The 19,240-nt window shown below is 38.3% G+C and overlaps 1 protein-coding gene across 5 annotated transcripts in view; it reads left to right on the top strand.

Annotated features, from left to right (window-relative positions):
- Positions 1 to 19,240, top strand: part of CDC42SE2 (CDC42 small effector 2) — an 81,392-nt gene that overhangs the window by 8,964 nt on the left and 53,188 nt on the right. For 4 of the 5 annotated variants that reach the window (XM_005154904.3, XM_031054428.2, XM_034073192.1 and 1 more), the window contains exon 3: positions 8,366 to 8,438. The gene's annotated coding sequence lies outside the window, so the exon portion shown is untranslated. Of the gene's footprint in view, positions 1 to 8,365; positions 8,439 to 9,937; positions 10,028 to 19,240 lie in introns of all 5 variants that reach the window. The other variant, XM_031054431.2, reaches the window with a different exon arrangement.

Below are 19,240 nucleotides of genomic sequence, written 5' to 3'. Positions count from 1 at the left end.
CAGTAGGAGTGGGGAGGGTGCCTTTATGTTTTAAGTGTTTCAAGTTAAGTCCTGTCTATAATGAAGTTCGTGGTGAGCCTCTCATAGAGATCCTAGATTCATTACCATTGTGTCTGTGAAGAAAGTCAGCTGCATCTCTGCAAGAGTGCAGTAAGGATAACCTTGCTCATAACTTACAGGTACAATTAGGGCGGTCATGTCCATGTATTTCTTCATTAGAATCAGAATTGTGTTAGTTGTATCCCAAGGTGTTTACAAAGTAATATATGATGTTGTTATCATTCTATATATAGGATTATACAGATAACAGATGCACAGAAAAACCAAGAGTTGTTGCATTTGCTCCCAGTGCTGTGCACTCTGTTGTCAGGATATGTATGTATTCATAGTAAGAGGATCCTAATTGCCTAAGGTGGTACTTTTTTTTTTTTTTTAACTCTCTCTTCGTCCCCCCTCATCTGTCGTCCCCCCCCCCTTGAAAATTATAATGGATACAAAGAATCTGCATCTAGAGTGATCCCACTTGTGGGAAATTTGCAACAGGCATGGTCCTTTTATAGTCAAAATATGTGTGCATTTTAGTGAAATAGTATATGAATTAAGAATTCCTTTTAAAGAAAAAATGTTCTGACACTTCCACAGATAGCTGCCCAAATTTTGACAGACAAGTGATTTCAGATTATGCTTTTTATACTGTTTCTTCAGTCCTTAAACTTAGTTCCCTTTCTTTCAGGGTCAGAAAGCATAATGTGAAAACTCTTTTGGTTGTTTCTACTGGTTTAGGTCATATTAAGATTTTTTTTTTTATGTTCTTCTTTAATGACAGCTTTATCAAACTATTTGTGTTACTATCAATTTAAATGTGACTTAATTTGTGTTTGCATTTATTCAGAGATGCTGAGGGTATTTCAAGTACTGTACTGTTCTGAAATCCCAGGCAGCAAATTCTACAAATCACCATGGTAATATGTGTGTGTGTGTGTGTGACAGAGAGGAACGCTAGAGTCAGAAGCTGCATTAACAGAATCTGTTAATATTGCATATGCTCAGTGTCACTAGCACTGCTTGTTCTTTGATGTAGGTATGTCCTTTGCTTAATTAAAAACAAAGTAGTATGATGCAGCTAATAGTGCTTATAGTCTGATTCTTAATCAGGTTTCTTTGTAACTAATCCACTGAAATAATCAGGTACGTGGGTAATCATTGAGTCTTCGTTCTCTTCAGGAAATGGCATTTATGAATCCTGTAGCAAAGAAACTTCAAAGCTTCTTTGTTGCCTAAGGTCTTACGGATAGGCTTAAAAGTGAATGTTCTACAGCTAGACCTACGTACTCAGGACACTCTCCTACTAATAGCTCATGTCCTGGTGGTTTCTGCCGAGTCATTATGAATGTTTAAGGCTTTGGTTTGGGTAAGTCTGTCTGGATGCTTTTGTACATGCAGTTGTTGCCGTAGACACAGTATTCTGAAGTGCAGTCAGTACTAGTTTGGGATTTTTTCGTGGTTTTTTTTTTTTTTTTTCCTTGGTTGGTTGGTTTTTTTACCTCCAAAAAAAAAGAGGAACTATGTTCTACTTTATAGTGCTGAAACAGGTTCTTAATAATTAACCTTAGTGCTGATGACAGATCAACTTGCAAGTTCCTATGAATTTGTAGGAAGACTGGTTGTGCTTTTTGTGTGGGGACATGGAGAAGTCAAAACTGACTCTTTACCACTGTAGTCTAAATAAACTGGGGGGCTAGGAGAGGAGAGGTTTGTGTGTTAAGGATGGTAAGAGGGCTGGAGCACTTCCCAATACAGAGACAGGCTGAGAAAATTGGGGCTGTTCAGCTTGGAGGGGAGAAGGCTGTGTGGAGACCTCATAGCAACCTTCCAGTATCTAATGGGATCCTACAAGGACACTTACTGTAGTGATAGGACAATGGGTGATGGGTTCAAACTTAAACAGAGGAAGTTCAGGTTAGATACAATGAAGTTCTTTACTGTGAGGGCGGTGAGGCACTGGAACAGGTTGCCCAAAGGAGTGGTTAATGCGCCATCCCTGGCCATGTTCTAGGCCACACTGAACAGACATTGGATGACATCCAATGTCAGTGTGAGGCATCCCTGCCCATGGCAGGTGGGTTGGAGCTTAGAATCCTTTTCAACTCTAGCCATTCTGTGATTTGGTTTACATATTATTGTATTGATTGTCTTAGATGTTAATGAGTTGCAGTAACTTACTAGTTTAAAAGTAATAGCTCACTGCTGCTGACAGTTACAGGGCATTGGTACTGGTTCAAAATGCAGACCAGGTTGCAAGATTTGTGTCAGATGGCTTTGGAGAATGGGCTTCATCAGTCTTTTATTTCATAGAGAAACCCTATAGCAAAATCGTGAAGAGGGATGTGGAGTTGAAATGCCCTCTTTGCATTAGGATTCAGATGAGTCAGGGGAGGTTCAGGAGAGCTGCATGTGCCATTGGCAGAGCAGAGTAGTTAGCCTTGTGTGACACAAATACTCAGTCAAACTGTCGTGAGCTTACACAGTCAGATGTAAGTCTGAGCTATCCGTGTATGCATTCACAACAGTTGGTGTATTTTGTTTTCACGTTATTCACTTGTTATAGGAAGTCGGTCATAGTAATAATGCTTATTACTATGGTAGTTTTGCTTCTCAATGACAGGCCTCCTTTCAAGAGGATGAGTGTGGGAAGTGATGACTTTGAAACTCTTTGCCTTAGGAAAACAAGCTGATTTTTTTTAAGGCTGTTTTTGCAAAGACTGAACTCCACTGCATAGGGAATGGAGCTGTTTGTATAGGTGCGACTTTCTAGGTCCTTTCTTTGCTTGTTGAAGAAGATGTGTGTTGTCCACTAACAGGGTATCTCTCTTTCTAGTTCTTTACAAGGCAAAACTCTAGGGTCAAGAGGACTTCAAACAATGATCTGTAGTTTTGGGTGGGTTATTTTCATCTGTTGATTACCTTGGCCTGTCTGCTGTTACATACAGGATTTGTAGTAGCACACAGGTTGATTGTCACCTGTGTGATGTAAAGCAGACAGATAAGGCGATTATTCATGCTAGATTTTTAAGCAAAAATTTAAGTAAATTATATGCTTTATCTGATGAATCAGTTAAGTTATTCATGGCAGGTTCTCAAAGTCTGTGTCAGCAGGTATGAAAACATAGTATGTGGTTCTGAAAAGCATACTATTAAATGTACCTTCCACCCACCAAAACCCCTACTGGTATTAGACTTTGAGCCATTTACTTATGAAAGTTTTTACATACGGTAAAAGAGATCACTGTTAGATTTTAGGTTGTATGCTAGTCAAAAATCTGCGAAAAATGTCTTAGCACACAGATACTTTTTCTTTCTTTTTTTGTGAAAGGCTTAGCCTCTCAAACATTGTAATACAGAATGATAGAGTAGTTAGGGTTGGAAAGGACCTTTTCCGTATTAAAAATTCAGTGTGTCTAATTGGAATGAAATACAAGATTTCACACCTTACATAGCTGAATTTCTACACTCCCAACTTCTGATCCAGCTTTCAGCCTTCTCCTTAGGGTGTTCGTATAGTTTCGTCCATTCGTCATTCAAATAGACACACCTGTGTCACTGATAAGCAGAAGAATTTCATTAGAACAGAGAAGAAATAAGAAAGCTTAATGCCAGCACAGACAAACATGGCCTGGGGTCAGCCTTCTGTGGGTCTGACTTATAGTAGTTTCCAAGAGAATTATTATTGTGTTGTTATTTTTTTTTTTCTTGGGGAGATTTCTGTAGGCCAGTAGAGGTAAATGTAAACATCATAAAATAGTGAAATGTCTTAATGTTGCTATCTGCTAAGGACCTCTTGAAAATAATATTTGAGATGGGGGAAAAAATATTCAGAGATGAGTTCAAGTAGGCTGCTGTCCCAAGTCCTCTTCTAGGCAGAGTTTCTGAATAGGTATCTTCCTTCTTTAGAGGTATCCAAGTGTAAACTAAGCATCTATGTTGTCCTTTAAAGGACTCTAATCTTGTGACGTATTCCTCTGATGGGAGAAACTAAAATTGCAGAATCATAGAGTGGTTTGGGTTTAAAGGGACCTTAAAGCTCATCAAGATCCAACCGCTCTCCCATGGGCAGGGGCATCTCCCAGTAGACCAGGTTCCTCAAAGCCCCATCCAGCCTGGCCTTGAATACTTCTAGGGATGGGGCAGCTTCCATGGTTCTTTGTGCCTGGACTTACATTCAGTGTTACATACCTTATGGCTCTTTTGGTTCCCGATATTTGCAGCTCTGAATTCATTGACATTTCTATACTCTGAGCATATTCATTATGGCTCTGTTAAATTAATTGGTGTACCAATTATAAGCATCATAATGAAATGATAACGTGCTCTCATGGCTATCTGCAATTTTCTGTATGCATGTGACTTTGCCATTGACTGAAATTGAAGGATGATTGTAAATCTGTGGCTATATACTGTATATGGCTATAGAGATTTGAAAACTACTTTGCAGGTGCAAAACGAATTCTTTATATTTCTTCCATTTCTGTTTTTAATAGCTTGCAAAAGCATGAAAAAGTCAGGTGTTTTAATCAAGATAAAACCCAGTATGAAGTTTAGATTTTATTTTATTTTTTTTAATAAACTCATTTAACTGATGAAGTTCAATGTCTGGATTTCCCCCCCTCCCCCAATGGGAAGGACTGCATGTTTGCAGGCTGTTTAACTCTTCATCTACCATAAATTCATGGCTTCTTTAGCATAAAAAAATATTTCTCATTAGGACACAAATGCATTTTTAAACCTTAAACTTTACTTAGTGTCTTCAAGTTCTTTATAAAATTTCAGCCTGTTTTGTGTAATTAGAAAACAACTTGGAAAATGTTATGGGACTGCAGTAATTATTTTCTCTCTGAATTTGATACACTTAGTACTATTAGAATTAATTTGCTCAAGTGTTAATCCTCACAACACTGTTGTAGCTGTCCCGTAAAAATAGATTTCTTTGTCATTTAGGTTCTCAAAAATGATGTATTTTACTTCAGTAGAAGCACTGTACTAATAGATATGTTTCACCTTCCTAAGGCAATTTGTAGGTCACTTACCATATTGATTTGTACTTTATCATCCTTGTTTTTATGCAGGGTTTTTATACTGAACTTCTCAAAAAGGCTAGTAACAACTTTTAAGCTGTGATGAAGTAAGTGAAATAAATCATCTGAGCAGATAATGTCAGGGTGATGATGAAATTGCCTGCTAATGTTGCAACATTATCAATTTCTTGTAACTGGTTAAATCTGTAGTGTAATTATTATTTAGAAATACAGGATGTATACTGAATTGTTAGCTCTGAAAATGAGGCTTCAGACAAGAATAAAGCCAAAAATTCATATGCAAATTCTAACACTTAGGTAATTGCTGTTTATGACTGACATTCTTAATGAATGGGTGATATGGGCAAGTCTGCAATAAGCTGTCCAGACTTCATAGAAGGTGATTACAGCTTGACTAGTAGTGTGCCTTGGCAGTACCTGCAAACAACTGTTCTTTCCACTCTGCTGGCTGGTACTATTTCCAGTTTGTTTAATAGCCTTTCAGACCAGAAACCTACCGTTTGTAGGAGTGGTTTTGTGAATTAAATTGTCCATTAGGATGTGGGTTTAGTCTACAGGCCTTATTCATCTGGGACTTTAAATAGCTGTGATACGATGACTTACAACTACTGATCCAGATCTCATTCATTATTGACTTCTAAAAATGTTACTGTACAAGGATGGTTTTTATTTTTGTATTGTGTTGCTCTTAAAGCATGGCCTTAGATTTCTAATGCTACAGTTTAGGCAAGTGTAATTCATTTATTTTCTACTTAGTCTATTTTTCTTTAAGGAGATGGTTGGAAGAGGACATTTGGCTTAGCAGTCATGAATATAGATACTCTTGCATCTACTGTTATCTCGCTTGTAATAGCATTTATGCATATTGCAGTGACGTATACAGAATTTCAGTCTTCACACAATTTTAGGATGTTATGTATACTATTAAGATGTACTCTGTGCTAACATCTCATATATATACAAGATTGCTTAATTTTTCTCTTAATAAAATTTACAACTATGACTCTCCGCTTTGATTTCAGTTGCATTGCATTTGGGTGAGGAGGTCCATGTTTACCTACAGTTAAATTAATTGGTTCTCATGTCTATATCAGATACTGTCCACAGAGTCTTTAACTTGAAGGTAGCCAACATTCAGTGACAATTCAGTTATGAAGTTGACATCTACTCTAAAAATGCTGTCTTTAAGGTTTTAATTTGCATTCTTGCTTAACTTGTTAGGCAACCAGTACAGTGTCATGTGTTATAAGCTGCTTCCTCTGCTGTTTTGTCTGAGGAACAGCTTATTGTGATGTGGTTATTTTCCCAGGGGAAAGAAAGATTGTCAGAATTCTGCTTACAGGTGTTCTGAATATAGTTCATGTGGAGCCCAAGCACGATGATAATTGAAGTGTTTTCCTTGTGTGCCTCTTTTCCTCTGTTTGTATCTCCTCCTTTGCTCCAGCTAGATGGCCCATCTTTGGGGCCTCTGTCCAGTAACTGCACATCTGTCTGTCAGGTTTATTGTTCTGTTAATTAAAGTTTACTTTTGTCTCTGAATGATTCTGAGGTAACTGAAGATAAACAGAGAGTAAGTAGCTGTTTTCTGACTCCTTAGCCAAAGAAAGGAGACCCAAATACTCTTTCCACAGACTCTCATCATGTCACACTGGGGCAATGCAATCATCAAACACAAACAAAATGGCAGTCATAGCCATTTCCTAATGCTGTTCCTCTCAGTAATCTGCAGTTATGAAGTTTCTCTTTCTGACCACCCAGATTTCTATCCTAACAAAAAAGGTGATCAAAGCTTTCCGTCTCTTGACATGTAACGCTGTCCAGACAAGTTTCGCCCTTCTCTTTTCCTCGCTAGCATTCTTCTCTTGATTTACCTTTTTTCTTTCATCTGCCTCATCTCTTTCTAGTCCATAATTTTTTATGACAGTCTATTCTGAAAACTACAGAGATAAAGAAAAAAAAGTCCAGATTTTACTTTTTAATCTGGCTTCTGACAGTCTGAGAAAAAACAGGAGACTTGTTTCCCTAGTTTGTGTGCAAGAAAGGGCTGAAATACGACAAACAAGACCTCGGTGAAAGTTGGGAAGGAAATGTCTTGCCATGGGGTGTAAAAGTTAAAACACCAGGGAGCTCAAGTGTAGATGAGAGTTATTTTTTGAGGGGAGTTTTGCTTGTTTGGGTTTTTTTGTTTAGTTTTGCTTGGGGTTTTGTTTGTTTGCTTTTGTATTGGGGTTTTTAATAAAATCTACCAACCATTGCCCTGCCTGACATAGGAGATGCATAAAATTGAATTTGCTACAACTGCTATCTTATTTTACGTAAACATTTGAAATGTGAACTGGACTGTCTGAAATTTTCAGCTTTCATCACAACTTCTGTTTTGAAGCCCACCTCTGATACATGGTTGCTGTCACAACAGTTCGTCATTGTAGGTGGATGCCCTCTGAATACAGGGGTGTTCTGGTACATATTTAACATCACTAAATAATGTGTTGCTGCTCCAACAGCAGATTTTAGAGCAGTGATTCTTCTTGTCATTCAGAGCCAGCTCTTATGAATGTGTTTCCTTTATGTTATTGCCTGCAGTACTTGTAATCCATCCTTTCTTTTACTGAGAAATGCTGAACTTGGTAGAAGATGTCATAGGCAATAATTAATTACAAACTTGTTTGCTAAACTTCTCACATGTAATGAGATTAAACTGCCAAAATTTTAATTTCTTTTTGGGCACTTGGGTCAAACCACTTATTCTCTGAACTGCCTGATATTGCTAGTGATCCCAAGGATTGTGTAACCTTGCACACAAAAATTTTGGAGTTTACATCTGGTTTAGGGCCTTTCCACCAGCTCCTGCTGATACTAAGGTTTGAACCTAGCAAAGGGAGCTGCCAAAACTTAAGTAGTTACTGATATTGAACCTGTGTTCCCTATTTACTTGTTTAACTATGTCATTACATGTATGTACATTAACAGTGTGTAAGCATGTTGTTAAGAATAAAGCGTACCAGAGAGTGCACAAATTGGTGAAGGTTTTTTGCCAGCACAGCAGTGAACAAGATAGCCTGTAATCTTTGAATTCATTCACCAATGGCAATAGCTTAGCCATTCTGACATGTGGTATTCTGCAAACTGCTGATTCCCTTGGTAGCAACCTCTTGGTAGCTGTTTTCTTTATGCTAACATGAAATTACATTGCTCTTTGTTATAAATAATTTACATTATGAAATGTAAGAGATAGTTACTTATGCCATTTTTTTTCCTGCCTTTGTCTCTAGAATTGGGGATATCTTCACTGAGTAACTTGCTGCTTGAAGAAAGGACTAGACTAACTGAAGTTGAGGAATTCAGGTAGGCAATGTTGTCAGTTTACTTTTCACTTTAAATGTTGAGGTAAACATAGATGACAGATCTGTGAATATTTATTGTGGTATCAAAATCACCAAAGCATGATAGGGATTTTAACCCTAAGTAGATTGGGTCGGTTTTGATGGTTCTTCTCATGAAGCAGCATTTGAAGTGCCTCTGTGGTGACGAGCCCCTTGAAAAGAAGGCCAACAGAATTATGTATACAGATTACCTTTGTGCTCATAATAAAACCAGATTGATTAATATTCATACATAATTTAGACTAACTTTTATAGGAGGCCCAGGTACTTTGTGACCTTCAATTTATTTAATTATTTAAATTGTCTTGTTGCCCCAGCAGACACTGATATTCATGCTATGTGCAGCCATCTATATTTACCTAGATTTTCTTCCTTAATTTTCTTACCAAAATATATTCTGGATGGATTTGCTAATTACTTTATGTCAATTTCATATTCTTGTTTCCTTGTTTGAAGTAAGGCTTCTAAATAGGTCTCTCATACCTAATTCTTCAATAAGATGACGAAACTTCTTTGGTGTTCCTTGTGTAATACTTTTCAATACTTCTAATAATTTAACTTTCAATTTAATATCCTGTGCAACTGCTTGTCCTGGTTTGCTCAGCTTTTAAGGACCCATCCTGTTTAACTTTACTACTTTCTAATTCCCATCAAGCACACTTGCTTTAGTGTGGTGTTAAATAATGTAGATGAATGGCCAGTGTTTTTAATCAGCTGAATTTGCCTCCAGCTAATTTCTGGGATAGATCTATTCCTATTTGACTTTAGTAAGTGATATGATTGCAGAGCACTTACGTAGGGTTAATTTCTGTGGGTTACACGAGCACAGACGGAACAGTTAAACCCTGAAACTATTGCTGGTTTCTTATGAACTCGTTCTGTACAGCAGCTTTAATTTTAGAAGCTTGTAAGTTCTACTTTAACATTAATCTTTACTGTTTCATATTTTACTGTCTAAAAATTCCAATGAACCATGCAGAAGGATTCTGTTAGGTATCACTGCTTCAGGAAATGTGCATAAAAATCTCTTACGCATGCTGCTTCCTCAGAAAGAGGTGTAATTTGTGAAACGTATTCCACAATTCTCACTGAGAACAAAGCCTGCAAAATACTGTTTAATTTCTCAGGTACTATGTAATAATCTATTTTTACCTTATTTGTGCTTCTGAGCACCATTCATGAGGTATGTCATTTGGGTAGCAGTCAAGCTTGATGCTTTAACCTAGAAACACTCAGTGTGTGCTGAATTTCATTTAAATACTGGTAAATGGCTAACATTACAGTTTTCTTCTTTCTCCCTTCCCCCATGTGCCTTTGACAAGTCTGAAGTATTTTTTGTATGACTGATGATACCAAACATGTTTGGGCTTATCCTTCATGCTGTGCACTTCTTTTCTATGAACACACCCGGGTTTTTTTTCTGCTCTGATTTGACTGTCTCTTGTAAAATCTTTCTGCCAGAGAGCCCAAGGAAGGAAAAGTCCGCACATGAATTGGCCTGGAGAATATGTGACAAGGAGGTGGTTTTATTACTAGAGTAATAGCGAAACTGTAAGTGTAACTGGCATACCAAAGTGCTGCCGTCTCTCTTTCTGGCCCTGCAGTTTTTCCTCTAGCCTGCTCCCACTTCTGGAGCCTTCCTAGATATTTATGTACCCAGCCTGTGAAAAAAATATTTCATTTTAGAATGAGAATTGGGTGTGAGGAGGAAGACTCTCTGTCCTTAGGACTCTGTAAGAAGTGGGGTGAAGGAAGAAGGAAATGGTAACCCAATCAGGAAATTTAAAATTAAACTTTAAAATTGCCAATCCCTTAAAACCTTGTAATCAAGAAAACCACCATATGGAGGCGGGGGGGATGGCAGAGAAGGCAGGCAGTTGGGTAGCAGATGTAGGGGTGATAAGACCAGGTAAGAAATAGTGATGTTTGAAGAAGATGACTGAGGGCAGAAAAGGAGAATAAGGACTGTACTGCAAGCAGCAGAAGCATGGATGATTGCTGATGCAGGAAGACAAAATGGGAAAGAGACAGGACTTCTCCTGGAGCACTGGTGTCAGTCATTATTGCCTCCGAAGCAGGGGTGGCAGGGAGCCAGAAAAACTCTGCAGTGCAAAATGTGTATTTCATTCCTGTGCCAGAAACAAGTGAAGTGCAGTGTGTGTTCCCAACCTGTTGTATGCCCTTTCTGTACATGCTCCAGAAGTGTCTGCAGGAAGCTTCAGTTCCAGGTCAGGAAGTACAGCCTTCCTGACTTGCCTTGCTGGCAGCTATGAAATTGGTGAACGTAAAATGTCAATAAGCATCTTACGGTATGTTTTTTTTCTAGCCTAATAAAACAAAAACCCATGCCTGAAGTCCTGATACTTTTCTTCATTTATCTTGAGTGTTTTGAGGTACAAACTGTCAGTTTGAAAGACAGTGATGAAGAACAATGCACGAGGGCCATTCCCTGCTGCCTCTTGATCTAGAACACTGCAACTTTTCCTTCCCCTTTACCTCTACAATTATGTGGCTGGACTTGCATCTTCACTCACATAGCCAGTGTTCCTTGTTGTGTGACTCTGACCACATGGTTGGTAGATGTAATTCCAATCATGTGAAGAAGAAAGTGTAAGGCTTGAGGCTCTTCATCATAGTTAGAATATTCCTTGTTGGTCTCATGATACTCTGAAACATGTACTTTAAAACTGCTTAGAGGATACCCAAAACAGTCGGGGGTGGGGGGTGGGAATTGAAATGTGTTATCCTTATCTTATCCATTCTAGTGTTGCTGTTTATGACCTAATTCACTAAAAGTCTAAAATACTGCAGTAGGAGAGAAGGTGGAAAAAGATATCTTTTCCCATTCTGGAGGTAGTGTAAAAATAGTAGTGAATTTTAGATAAATGCTTTTATGCCGGTAAAAAACTTGAGCTTGTCAAGGAAGCCCTTACTCCATACATCTTGCACTAGAAGTTTCTGCAGCACTTCTACAGTATAGTGTTGCAGCCAGAAGTACTAGCCTAAAATATGAGCAGGCTATTCATGTATTGTGTTTGTCTCTAAATGCCACCACAGAAAATCATGCATGTCTTTAAAATCTGAATTATGTAATCTTCTACTTCACTTTTGTAGTATATGACTTTCAAATTTGGTTTGTGGGCCATCTTTTCTAAGGTTTTAATGGATTTTAGTTCCCTGTTTAAGAAAGTGTTTAGGCTTCGTCTACCACACTCTAATCAGCTCTGTATGACTCGAATTTAATAATAGATTAATGAAGATAGAGTAATGGCAAAAGGAAGTTTTAGTTCATTTATTTAATTGAAATTTATGTACTATTCACTCTAAGGAAAAAGGAGCCAAATGCATGATGTTGGATGTTAATATTTTGTTTCATGAAGGATTTGCTTTTCAGTTTAGCCTACATTCAGAATGCAACTCCCAAGACCTTTTCACAAATTGCTTAGTGTTTATTGTCTGTCTTCTCTACATCAGATTTGTAGCTACCCTCCAATGTGCAATGCCTATCCATTCAGAAAAGCTACAAGTGTTCATGCATTATATAGTCAAGTTAGATTCCTGTAGGTATCAAATAATTAAGGGATCCTATTCTGTGGAATGAAATAACTTGAGTTACTTAATCTATTAAGTAAAGTAACTCGGAGGCCGAGAAGAGCTCATATGAAGGCTAAGAATCTGATCTTTGCAGGCTGGATGTAAAAGCGAACACAAATGAAGGAGATCTATTTCCCTTACCATATCTAAATCTTGTTCTTGAATTCCATGTGGAACTTGTAACCATGGCAACTGTCCATTTTCGTTAAAAGAAGAAGGTTAATATTCTTTGTTGTACTAGTGATCAGGTATCAAAAAAGACAAAATAGCAAACAAGACTTTTGCTAATGGCCCAGTTTAACTTTCACATTCAACTTGCCACAGAAAATTCCACTCTGCTATCTTTTTTTTGAAACAGCAACTCTTACAGCACAGTGAAGGACATTTCTAACTTTTTTTTTTTTTTAACATTATGTACAGCTTACTGGATGCTCCCTTAATAGGAAAAACAGTTTAAGCTCTGTTTTGAAGGAGGCATGTGTTCTGATAAGCACTTATTCAGGACTTTGGCACATAGATACAAATACTGTTGAAAATCTTACCCATATTCAGCTTTGGGCATGCAGATCTCATGGGCATTTTGCTTTCTTTTTATAGTTTCACAGATACCTAGTCTATGTGTTTATTTATGTCCAGAATTGTTGCAGTTTGCTTGAGCTGTTTAATGCTACCTGCTGTCCAGGAGAGACTGATTTAGTTTCTTGGAATATGCTTCATTAAGATTGTGTTAGGCTTCTAGCAAGACACCATTCTATGATATAATTTCCTTTCTGAAATATGAGTGAAGTAATTTTTTGCTACTCCTGCCTCCTTAAAAATGAGCTAGTAGCTGCAGCATTTTTCAAGAATCCTATTTCTTATAACTGAGGCAATTCAGAAGAAGCACATCTTGTCTTTTTTTGTTTTGAAATGTATATCAGTCTTTAATACTTCTACTCATTCTTGATTTCTGGTTATTAATCCTAACAGGGATGTTAACTGTTACTGAGTAAACTGAGGAGGAAGGGTAAGCAGGGCAATATTTTCCATTATTCTTGTTGCATAGTAGATCTGTTCATCTCTTTGCATGATCATCCTTTCTTTTGAGGCTGGTTTGTTGAGACTTCATTCCAAGTATTTGTCAACAGTTACTCTTGTCAGTCAAGTTTGGTCAGCCAGACTTGGGTATAAGTCGTGTTCAGAGGCTGAGCTGCATTTCCATGCTGTGAGCACATTCACTTACTAGTACATGAGTTTGAAGGACTGGAAGAGTGGCCTCAAGCTGTAACTTCCTTAAATCCCATTGAATTGACTCCGGCAGGAAAATAGTGGTGAAGGAGTTGCAGTGTCTTCACTGGGATTTTTTGTTTGCTTTTTAGTTAATGTGCGTGAATTAAAAAACAAAGCTGGTAATGCCAGCCTAGACACCTTTTTTAAAAAGAGCAGTCTTTTAAAGTCAGTGGCAGTATTGTTAGCGAAGAGGCTTTTACTCTTGAGGTAGAAATGTGAAATACCCTTTCTTAAAGAGAAATGTGTGGGTAGTTGTTATTTATTATACACTTACATGAAAAGATACTAATTTCCTTAGGTAGAGAAGGGAGTGGAGGCATAGAGAAGCATTGTAATTAATTATTGGGGAAGGGGGTGCCAGAGGAATTGTTTGAAAGACAAATCTGTTCTTGACTAGCACCTGCTTCTCAAAATCCATCAGGCTCAGAGTGGAAACCGCTGGGTACTTGGCACTTCTGAAAATCTAGCTACCTAATTTTCCACCTGACTTTTGAGATGCAGCTAACATAAGGGTCCTAATGTGAGATGTCACAGGAGATGTGGGTGCTGCTGTATTGTATGTTTTCTGCCTTTTAATGAACTGTGACTTGAGTAATTGAAAAGCCACTCTGTGACATGAATCTCAGTAGTCCCAGCTGATTTTACAGTGCAGATCCCCAGACTAGTTTGTACACAGATGTTTTACTTCATTTTTCTGTTGTAGGGAAAACAAACTCATGGAAGATTGCTGACATTTCTTGCTGTTAACAGTTGCCATGGAAGAAAAATATTATTTACTGTCAAAATTTCATTATGTACCTTCAGATAAGCCAGTCTAGAAAATGATTTTGTTAAGTTCTCTCTTACAAATACAATGGTTTGTTTGTTTCTATGCCCTCTTTCTTCTGCTTTCCATATAACTCCTCAATGTCTCCTGCACATTTTGCCTCTGGATACTTAGGTATTTCAGCAAAGCTTCTTAATGCAGTGGGTTGTCTGTTTTGGTACCATTACAAGTGCTTTTACTTCCCCTTTTCTTCTTTTTTTTATTTATTAAAAAAAATCCAAACAAAAATAAAAAACCCAAACAAATCTCTGACCCAGTTCTTTCATATTGTTTATAAACTTTAGATCTGTTTAATGAATATAGTTCTCTTTTTGCTCTGCTCTGCTTTACTTGTCCTCTCCCTTTCTACTTCCCTCCAGTCTAACACTATAACCTTTCCTGTTACCTTTATATCTCTTCCTGTTTCAGCTGCTTGTATCTCAAAATAGCTGTAGTTAGATGCTACAGAATTTGGTGATGCTGTTAAGACCAGAATTTGAAGGCTGCTGGATAACCTGGCAGTACTTTGAAGTCCTTTGTGGGGTGGCATGAGAAAACTTTTGTTTTAAAAGCCTTGTGGAAAGTTGCTAGCTCTGCAAAAACTGACTGCAAGTGCCATTTGGGGATGAGGGACTTGGTATGTGTTACTAATGTAGCAGTGGAGGCTCTTAGAAGCTGTTTTTTTACCTCATATATTGCATTGCTGTGGCTAGTAACTTCTTCTACATAGGCATCAAATTCCTGGATGTAAAGCTTTGTTATGGAAAAGTCTGACTTCTGTTAAAGTTTGGGAATATACAACAAAGCATGTGTTTGTTCCAGTCTCTAGAGACTGATACACTTTCGTTTCCACATGTTTAACAAAGTCACGTAGCATTTACTTAGCGGAAGCTTCTACAGTAGAATAGCACAGCAGCTATTGCTAATTTGGTAGTTCAAGCTGGGCTCAAGTATGGAAGTGGTTTTTTGTTTGTTTCATTTTTGAGATAGGCAAGAATCTTCTGGAAGGAAGATATGTTCACATATATCCAGAAATAACTGCTTGTTTTGCAGAAACTGATTGTGTTCTGAGGACATGCTCAATAACACAGTTATTAATAACAAGCAGTTATGAAAAGAAAAAACATCTGTCACTTCACAAATTATGAGCAGCAATTCAGAAAAGCTTCTGAAAGGCTTTTCACTATTTCATTGTCCTTTTAGTATTTGTACATTTTAGCAAGTACTTTATTTTTGAGATCCTTCATTTTCAATATTACAGTAAAATAGGCTATTCATCAGGAAGTGGAAAGAAAGCATTTTAGACTAATTTTTGGAACTTCTGCAAAAATCCCAAATGCTTTGTCTCTTTCCCTGTCAAAGTAGCCAGTAATGCATTAATGAGTGAAAGCTGATGACCAATATGTACTATTATTACTGGATTACCAACGCTATCTAGATTTTTCAGATGTCTGGGATATCAATATATTATAAAGCAAGTAAAATCAGCATTTGTTTTGAAGTCTTAGTCTCAGGTAGAGGGTGATTGCTTTGCGTACATCTCACTAAAGCAATTGGAATGCTTGAGATCTCTATAAAAATAATTTACGTACATACTAGATCATTTAAGATGCTCAAAAATGTAGGTACTAGTGACATAAAAAGCAAATTCACTCTTTTGACAAATATCAACATTGTTCACTACATTGCATGTTCAAGAATTATAGTTATTTCAGTACCACTATGTGTTACTCTGTAGCTCCTCTGACTCTTACCTCTCTTTATCCTTCTAGTTATTTCTGGCTTGCTTGCTGTCTAATGTGAAACACAAATGTTAGTTTATTGGTGTTTTGGGTTTGTTTTTTGGGGTTATTTTTCCTTTTTTTTGGGGGGGGGGGAGGGGGAGGTGAAGGTTGGTGCTCTAGCGAATGTGTATCTTCTACACAGAAATTGAAGTTCTTCCTACCAGTTGTACCATTCTAGTTACAGAGCTGTCCAACAGGAAACTGAGAGGTTTATAAGATCAGGCTAAGTAAAAGAGCAGGTGGAATCAAGTTTTAAAATACATAGCATAGTACATGTACTGTTTGTTTGGGTTTTTTTGTAATCTGTATTTCTACTTTTAAATATTTATAAGATATTCACACGGAAGGAAGCCCACAGTTGTAGTCTAGTGCATCACAAGTTCTGGATTAGAATAACAATTAACTTTATGTTGCATTAGAAGTACTTGAGTCATCATCCTCAAGTAATACCAGTTGTATTTTCAGGATTTCTTTATTTAGACTCCTGACTATCCCCTTACCCAACCTAGGTTATTAATGCTGGCAGTTAACTGTGATGCTTGTTCAAACTGTGTTGAACAGCTGAACTGTGTTGCTTTTTTCAAAATGTGAACTTTAAAGAAATTCCTATGCAAAAACTAGGCTTGTTCATCTCTGCCTTCCTTTGTGCCCATTCAGAAATATTTGGATAGTGTTCAAAGACCTCAGAAGAAGTTCCAAGGAGAAGCATGTTAGGGAAGATCTCACCTGTTTCTGTAAAGGTTACTAGGAAATAGACTAGACTGACTATGAAGGTCCTGCATCAACACAGAGTTAAAATGTCATACTTCAGTCTATGATCCTTCTAGCGTACAGATCATAGTTGTTAGCTGATGGGACAGATGGCGGCCTTATAGTTTCAGACTGTATCTGGAGATCATCATCCAGTGACTCCTTGGGGGTGTGGTAATTGCATAACCTTGTTGGGATTCTCTGGTAACCTTATGGACAGCAAATGCAGCAATTCGCATTGCTTTCTGTGGAGACCTGGATTCCTCAGATCTGGCACAAATCCCAAATGTTTCTTCCAACTCTTGTTAAAGAGACAGACATTAAGGTATAGGGACTACTGATCTGATCACATTAAGTGAAAAACTAGTCTAACCTTTAGTTAAGGCCTAGAAAAACTATTTCCTTTTGCCTTCTTTCTGTGTAGTAGTCTGACTCTCTATTTGAGAATGCTTTTGCATCCCATGTATTCTCTATATGTACTTATTTATGTAAAACTAATGATCAGTTTGGGTTCCTTTCAGTGAAATACTCTATTTCCACTGTAAACAACTGCACACAGACTCAAAAAACTGTGTTGTATGAGTTAAGTATTGATACTCAGGATTCTCATAGAGGATTAATTTCTTTCTCTGTTATTTTTTTGCTGTTCAAGAATGAATTTTTTGCTTGAGGAAGAGGAGTCCAAAGTGAAAACTAATTATTTTTGCTTGCTTTCTTTTCTCTGACACTAGAAATGCTAATCAGTACTTAAGAAGAAGTTGTTAACTTTTACAGGCAAGATGGTACCAAAAGCAATCCAAGTAACAATTATGGAATCACAGAGTCATAGAGTGGTATGGTTCAGAAAGGACCTTAAGATCATCTAGTTCCAGCCTCACACTAGGCCATGTTGCCCCAGGTCTGCCCAACCTGCCCTTGAGCACTGCGAGGGATGGAGCATTTATCAGTTCTTCGGGCACCAGTGCCTCACCACTGTCACAGTAAAGAACTTCTTCCTTATATCAAGACTGAACTTCCCCTGTTTAAGTTTAAACTCATTACCTCTTTTCATCCTACCTGAGCGCTTGAACTTACACCGTGGTGGTTAGAAAACTAACAGCTCAGTTCTTCACTGGGCAGAGTTTGAATCCTCTCCTACCATACGTAAATTCTAGCAGAAGTGTCACGGCCCATGGTGAGGGCACTATAGAAACCACTCTCCCCACATTGGAGGAGAAGTTGCAGTTCATCCTTATTCTAAAGGGGAAACTCTCATCTAAACAATCATGGGGCCCTAATGCTGGGAGGTTGATTACACATGGTGATGACCACTCTGATCCAAGAATTTCTCACACCAAAGCAGTTACAGTACTTAGAGTCGCACTTCAGGCAGGCAAGGATAAAATGGTGTAAGTATCTCTAACCATTTAGGGTAAAACAAAGAGCTGTTTGTTTTGTCAGTGTATAAATCATAGTACAAGGGCAAAACAATGCATGAACCAAATAACTGATCAGATTGCACCACTGTTTGCTGCGTATTTTGGTGTCTTGTGCTTTTTGGTTTTGATACAAATTGCTGTACAACTTGTTTTTGTACTGAGTGTACATGCCTTGAACTTTATCAGTTGTTACACAGAGTTCAGAAACATTTTGTTAGGAATACTTTCTTTCCACAGAATGATAGAATCATAGAATGGTTTGTGTTGGAAAGGACCTTTAGATCATCTAGTTCCAACCCCCCTGCCATGGGCAGGAATACCTCACGCTAAACCATGTCATCCAAGGTCTGTCCAACCTGGCCTTGAACACTGCCAGGGATGGAGCATTTACCACTCCTTGGGCAACGTTCCAGTGCCTCAACACCTTCACAGTAAAGAACTTCTTCCTTATATCTAACCCGAACTTCCCCTGTTTAAGTTTGAACCCGTTGCTTCTTGTCCTACCACTACAATCCCTAATGAAAAGTCCCTCCACAGCATCCTTATAGCCCCCTTCAGATACTGGAAGGCTGCTATGAGGTCTCCATGCAGCCTTCTCTTCTCCAGGCTGAACAGCCCCAACTTTCTCATCCTGTCTTCATGCGGGAGGTGCTCCAGTCCCCTGATCATCCTCGTGGCCCTCCTCTGGACTTGTTCCAACAGTTCCATGTCCTTTTTATGTTGAGACACCAGAACTGCACACAATACTCCAAGTGAGGTCTCACGAGAGCAGAGTAGAGGGGCAGGATCACCTCCTTCGACCTGCTGGTCACGCTTCTTTTGATGCAGCCCAGGATACGGTTGGCTTTCTGGGCTGTGAGCACCCACTGAAGCCAGCTCATGTTCATTTTCTCATGGACCAACACCCTCAAGTTCTTCTCCTCAGGGCTGCTCTGAATCTCTTCTCTGCCCAACCTGTAGCTGTGCCTGGGATTGCCCCGACCCAGGTGTAGAACCTTGCATTTGACTTGGATGAACTTCATGAGGTTGGCATTGGCCACCTTTCAAACATGCGAAGCTGCTTCTGGATGGCATTCCTTCCGTCCAGTGTATCAACCGAGCCACACAGCTTGGTGTCATCAGGAAACTTTCTGAGGGTGCACTG

This window comes from Melopsittacus undulatus, chromosome Z (assembly GCF_012275295.1).
Source record: "Melopsittacus undulatus isolate bMelUnd1 chromosome Z, bMelUnd1.mat.Z, whole genome shotgun sequence".
Taxonomy (NCBI): Eukaryota; Metazoa; Chordata; class Aves; order Psittaciformes; family Psittaculidae; genus Melopsittacus; species Melopsittacus undulatus.
The sequence above is the reverse complement of the archived record's forward strand: the minus strand, read 5'-3'. Positions and strand labels throughout refer to the sequence as shown.